Genomic DNA, 6439 nt, shown 5'->3' with positions numbered 1-6439 from the left:
TAGTCACTATAGATTACTCTGTCACTACAGTAAACAAGGTGATACATTAAGTATTTTTTAAACTGGACTTGAATTGATTTCAGTGTATTTCCTTCGAAGTCTATAATACGGATTTCATCACTGCTCAACCCTGCAACCAGAGAATTATTAGAGAATAATAAATAAAAGCATGGTTTGTCTAATGTGATAACTTTGGTAACTGTTTCATTGTCCATATTGAAGACCTTAATGGCTTTCTCACAAGGATAAGTTATGGCAATAGTGTTCTGATTGATTTGTGTGACACTGAAGGCATCACCAGATATAGGAACCTGTTTCTCAAGTTTGCCATTTGAAGTAAGTAGGTTAACTTTACCTTTCCATTCCACTACTAAAATTCTTCCATCCATCAGACAAATCATGTCATTAATCCTTTTCTGTAGGTTGAGTTCTATCTTTGTCTCAATATTCATTGTCATGTTATTTATGTTGGATTGTTCTCTTGATTCTACTTGGGCTTCACGCTTCACATTTGTATCTCTATTTAAGTCTTTATCAGTTTTAACAACCAATACTTCTCCAAGAGTTTCCAATGATTCTACTTTGCTGAGTATTATTTCTATTTCGTCATTTTGCTTCATTTTGATGTGAAATTCTTTCGCCCTGTCATCATTTTCAAGATCTTCAACATATCGTTGACATTGGTTTACTTGTTGTTCTATCTGATGTACTTCTAGAAATGATTGCAGTTTTGAACTGTTAGATATGACTGTGTGTAAGTGGTCTTGCATTTCTTGTATTTTTTTCTGTTTTTCCTTAATTTCAGCCATGAGATCTGTTGCTTTAGATTTTTCCTGATTCAAGATGGTGTCTGCGTCATTGCACAACTTCTTTTCCAGATTGATTAAATAACTATTTATTTTCTCGCGAATATTAACAATAAGTTTTTTTATGTTTTTGTTTTCTTGTTCACCTCTGCTAATGTTTACAGATTTGTTTTCAATAAAATTATCTAGAAAATGTTTGATGGAGTCAATTTGTTTTTCTATAGACTGTGTGGACTTTTCAATTTTTGTTTTCTCCACAACATCAGCTAAACTTTTGATTCCAGTACATTTTGAATGACTAGTGGAAATACATTCATCACAGCAAGGCATTAAATGACTTGGGCAGTACAAGTTGAGCTGTTGACCATGTTTGTCACACTCAGTCTTGATAGCAGAAATGGATGGGTTATAGCTTTTAATATCAATAGTCTTATGATTACGTGTTCCTCTGGATCGTTTGTGATGACTGGAACATGTTGAGCACAATCCTTCATCACAGTTGTTACACCAGATCTCAGCTTCAGTGTTTACCTTTCCTTTATGACAAGGTCCACACGGTATATTAGGCTTATTGGACGCCATGACCTAAACATATACAAGATAAATTATGCTGTTTTTTTTATTGTTTGAAATCTTTTACATTTTGTCACGAATAGTTTACTTTACAGTATTGGTTTTAATTAGTGTTGAAAGCTGTACATTGATTTATATCTGCTTACATCTATGTCACTTTGACTCATGTGTAAAGTCATACCACACAAAGGCTTCTCACTTGTTCATTGATCAAAATACTTGATATAGAAATTATAGATATAAGTAGATGTGTAATGAATGTCTTGGCTCACATGCACCTAACAGCAAGCTATAAACGGCTGCCTAATTACACTGTAATATATATTACTCAGTGTTTCTATTTGACAAATTTTTATATTGAATAAACAATCATCCCAAGTTTGAATGCTAAAAAATATAGCTTACACATTACACTCAGTATGAAATATGCATATATTACATAAAGATCTGCAAGAATTTTTCATTGGAAAATGAAAACTAACTTGACTTATTGGTTTGAACTTTAAACAGTCCTGATCATCTAAAGACAGGATACTGTGTTCAATGTTGTAATTAATTAAATTGGTTTCTGAGATGTTTTATTTTTTTAGTCCCCTACTGATGAAGTCGAATGGGACTTTAGGTCTGTCTGTCTGAAGATATTGATTTGATATTTGGTGTATTGTTTTATCATGACAAGACACAGTTCAAGTTCAATTTTCACTAATCAAAGGGAGATAACTAACTTTTTTAAAAGATTTTGTTGGATATTTAGTCTGATAATTTTGTGCAGAGCTATGGTCCTTTGACTTAGAATATTCACTAAGATGATCAATTTTTCAACCTTTTTTGTAAATTCACAGTTTCTTGTTCAATTCGCACTAAATCCCTGTGGGATCAAAACAGTATGGTATCACATGCTTGTGAGTTACTTGGGTTTGATATGTGATTTCTCAGATACCATAAGCAAAAGATTAGTCATTTATATATGGTGTATGAAACAATTAAAAGAAGAAAATATTCGTAATTAGAAATAGGAAGATGTGGTGTGAGTGCCAATGAGACAACTCTCCATCCAAATAACAATTTATAAAAGTAAACCATTATAGGTCAATGTACGGCCTTCAACAAGGAGCCTTGGCTCACACCGAACAACAAGCTATAAAGGGCCCCAAAATTACTAGTGTAAAACCATTCAAACGGGAAAACCAACTGTCTAATCTTTATAAAAAACGAGAAATGAGAAACACGTATAAATCACATAAACAAACGACAACTACTGTACATCAGATTCCTGACTTAGGACAGGTGCAAACATTTGCAGCGGTATTAAACGTTTTAATGGTACCAAACCTTCTCCCTTTTTCTGAAACAATGGCAACATCACAACATAGAAAAACACACGATAGAATATCAATTGGCAGGTTTGGAAGTGTTCTTATGACTGTGACCTCATTTATTTTTAATTCAATGGTCACATTTAATAAATACGTTTGTTTCTCAGATACTATAAGCAATAGACTAACTATTTTCATGGTATTGTATGAATTTTAATCATAATAAGTAAAGCAGGTGAGACATTTCAGCATATGAACTCTTGTTACAATGTTTAATTTTTGAGAGAAACAATTATTTTTCATCTCCTTTTCCGAGTTTTGGTTGTGATCCAGCTACATGAACCTTGGTCAATGAATGAAAATTTCTTCTTTATGATACGAAAAGCTAAACAATTCAATTTATAAGGACAAAATTGTCATAAAATTATAGATGCTTGATAGGTTTCATTGAGATGAAGGGGCCTATTCTGGTATTAGTCATTGATACATAAAGCAGTACAGGCTTTATGATGACATGTCTTTTGAATATATAAATCAAGAAACACCTTTTCATTCAATATACAGTGGCTGATCTAGAGGGGGTTCCGGGATTTGTACGATAAAAATCTTTTGAATGGGGAAAAATAGTTGGAACACCCCCTTAATCCTGGGTTGGGAACCTTCCCCTTTCTAAAATGGCTAGATCCGCCCCTGATATATACTAAAAAAAAACATTTGATAGAAAAGTTAAGATTTCAGCCAAATACCTCTTGATGTTGTTATGACAAAATTTACATCAGCTGTGTGTATGTCTATCGAAACTTTGTTTTCCTTCACTATATTGAAAATGTCCACCATAACCAGGAAGTTAATTAGGACATGTCGATACCTGATTCAGGTGATACATGTGATATGTAAACATTTAAATGACACCTGAAATACCTGACGCAGATAATTAAAGTTGATAATAATCTTTCAATATCTTAGGGATTTAAATTTTCTATTAGAGGACTATAATAATTATTCCAGATACAAAAATGTGACTTTTTCCATTAATTTTTACAGTTTGTTATTATTATGTGCTGTCACATCACTGTCTTAGGTTTTATTTTATTTTTATTTATTTTTTTTTTTGGGGGGGGGGGGGGGTGTTGAGGGCGTCATGTGTCTGTCCCAAGTCAGTTTAGTGGTTTTTGTTGGTTCATGTTTGTAATATTTTTTTTTTCGTAAATTATTTTGTTATAAATTAGGCATGAAGTTTTCTCAATTGAATTTTTTCATATTTTTTATTTTGGGGCCTTTAACCAGTCTTGTGCATAATGTATAAAACTGTCCCCTTATTAATCATGTTAATAAAAGCAAAAATGTTTCTTACAAACTAACAGGCCATTAATACAGGGCAAGTAGGGATAAAAAGGGCTATTTTTAATCAACAGGGCCATTATGAAAAAAACCCAGAGCCATTATAAAAAATGTCCATTTATATGAAAAATCAGGGCTATTCACATAAATTTGTTATTCTATTTTTAGGCATTCTGTTGGGAATTATAATGTACTATTATTATATTTTTAGGCATTCTGTTGGAAACTATTATAATGTACAATTATTCTATTTTTAGGCATTCTGTTGGGACTATAATGTACCATTATTCTATTTTTAGGCAATCTGTTGGGAACTCTAACGTACCATTATTCTATTTTTAGGCATTCTGTTGGGAACTATAATGTACCATTATTCTATTTTTAGGCATTCTGTTTGGAACTATAATGTACGTACCATTATTCTATTTTTAGGCATTCTTTTGGGAACTATAATGTACCATTATTCTATTTTTAGGCATTCTGTTTGGAACTATAATGTACCATTATTCTATTTTTAGGCATTCTGTTGGGAACTATAATGTACTGTTTTGCTTACAGTCAACCAGTAAACCACTAGTGTATGTGTTCCAGACCGTATGAGTGTTTGGACCGTACGCGTACGGTCTGGACCGTATGCGTACTTTTTTAAAATACTCATACGGTCTGACTAATATTAAAAAGTTGGTCAAATTTATTACAAATGCATATAGCAGATCAACATTATTTAACTATCAAATTAATATAAAAAAGTTTAATTGTAATTGAAACAAAAACTTTATATTTTAACTTTTTTTAATTCACGCTAATTAAATATGTTAATCTCTTGTATTAAGCATGTCGATCAGTAATACATTAATTGTATTATGAACACTGAAATTGAAGATATCGGAAGTAAACATAATGTGGGAGTTCAATTGTTTTAGAAAATTTAGCAACTTCACCAAAAAATGCAAATGCAAAAGAACATGCATGAACTGTATACTTGAAAATGCTAAAAATATTACGTTACTTGAATTGTGTCACCTTGAACTGAAATGTACCATTATTCTATTTTTATGCATTCTGTTGGGAGCTATAATGTACCATTTTGCTTACAGTCAACTAGTAAACCACTAGTGTATGCCCTGGTTCAAGAGGAATTAAATCAAGAAATATTTTATAGGTCAAATGTCCATAACATCTAGCTAGGCATGTTTCTGATAAATGGTGTTTTTATACAGTATTTAAGTGGTCAGATGTCCATAACAACTACCGAGGCTTGTTTTTGAGAAATGGTGTTTTTATACTGTATTTTACAGTTCAGATGTCCATGACAACTAGCGAGGCCTGTTTTTGATAAATTGTGTTTTTATACTGTATTTTACAGGTCAAATGTCCAGAACAACTACCGAGGCCTGTTTTTGATAAATTGTGTTTTATACTGTATTTTACAGGTCAAATGTCCATAACAACTTGCGAGGCATGTTTCTAAAAGTGGTGTTTTTATACTGTATTTTACAGGTCAGATGTTCATAACAACTAGCGAGGCATGTTTTTGATAAATGGTGTTTTTATACTGTATTTTACATGTCAGATGTCCATAACAACTAGCGAGGCATGTTTCTGATAATTTGTGTTTTTTAACTGTATTTTTAAAAAAAAGTGGTCAGATGTCCATAATAACTACCGGGGCATGTTTTTGATAATTGGTGTTTTTATACTGTATTTTACAGGTCAGATGCATGTCCATGACAACTAGCGAGGCCTGTTTTTGATAAATTGTGTTTTATACTGTATTTTACAGGTCAAATGTCCATAACAACTAACGAGGCCTGTTTTTGTTAAATTGTGTTTTTATTATACAGTATTTTACAGGTCAAATGTCCATAATAGCAACAAGCAAGGCATGTTTCTGATAAATTGTGTTTTTAACTGTATTTTACAGGTCAGATGTCCATAACAACTAACGAGGCATATTCTTGATAAATGGTGTTTTTATACTGTATTTAACAGGTCAGATGTCCATGACAACTACCGAGGCTATTCTTGATAAATGGATTAATGGCTTTGTCCAACTTCCTGTCATATCAAGAATATTTGATGAAAAACAAAATCATATGTCATGCACACCTTATTTAATTTTATAAACATCCTGAAAAATAAGGGGAAGCTAACAAAACTGTAGGAGTTACGGACAAGGGGTCATTCGTGGCAGCAGCATAAAAACATACATTTTTTTTATACAACTACATTCTAGTGAGTACACCCTGTCCTTACCATAATATAACAGTATATGGTATAGGGTAATTGATTAAGATTAAAGCAAAATTAAAACATGTAAAATCATCTTGTATTATACTTCCTTTAATACTATACTATACATATGTATTTCCCTTTGTCATGTTTTAAAGGTGGTTGCTGAAG

Source organism: Mytilus galloprovincialis, chromosome 12 (assembly GCF_965363235.1).
Source record: "Mytilus galloprovincialis chromosome 12, xbMytGall1.hap1.1, whole genome shotgun sequence".
NCBI lineage: Eukaryota > Metazoa > Mollusca > Bivalvia > Mytilida > Mytilidae > Mytilus > Mytilus galloprovincialis.
The sequence above is the reverse complement of the archived record's forward strand: the minus strand, read 5'-3'. Positions refer to the sequence as shown.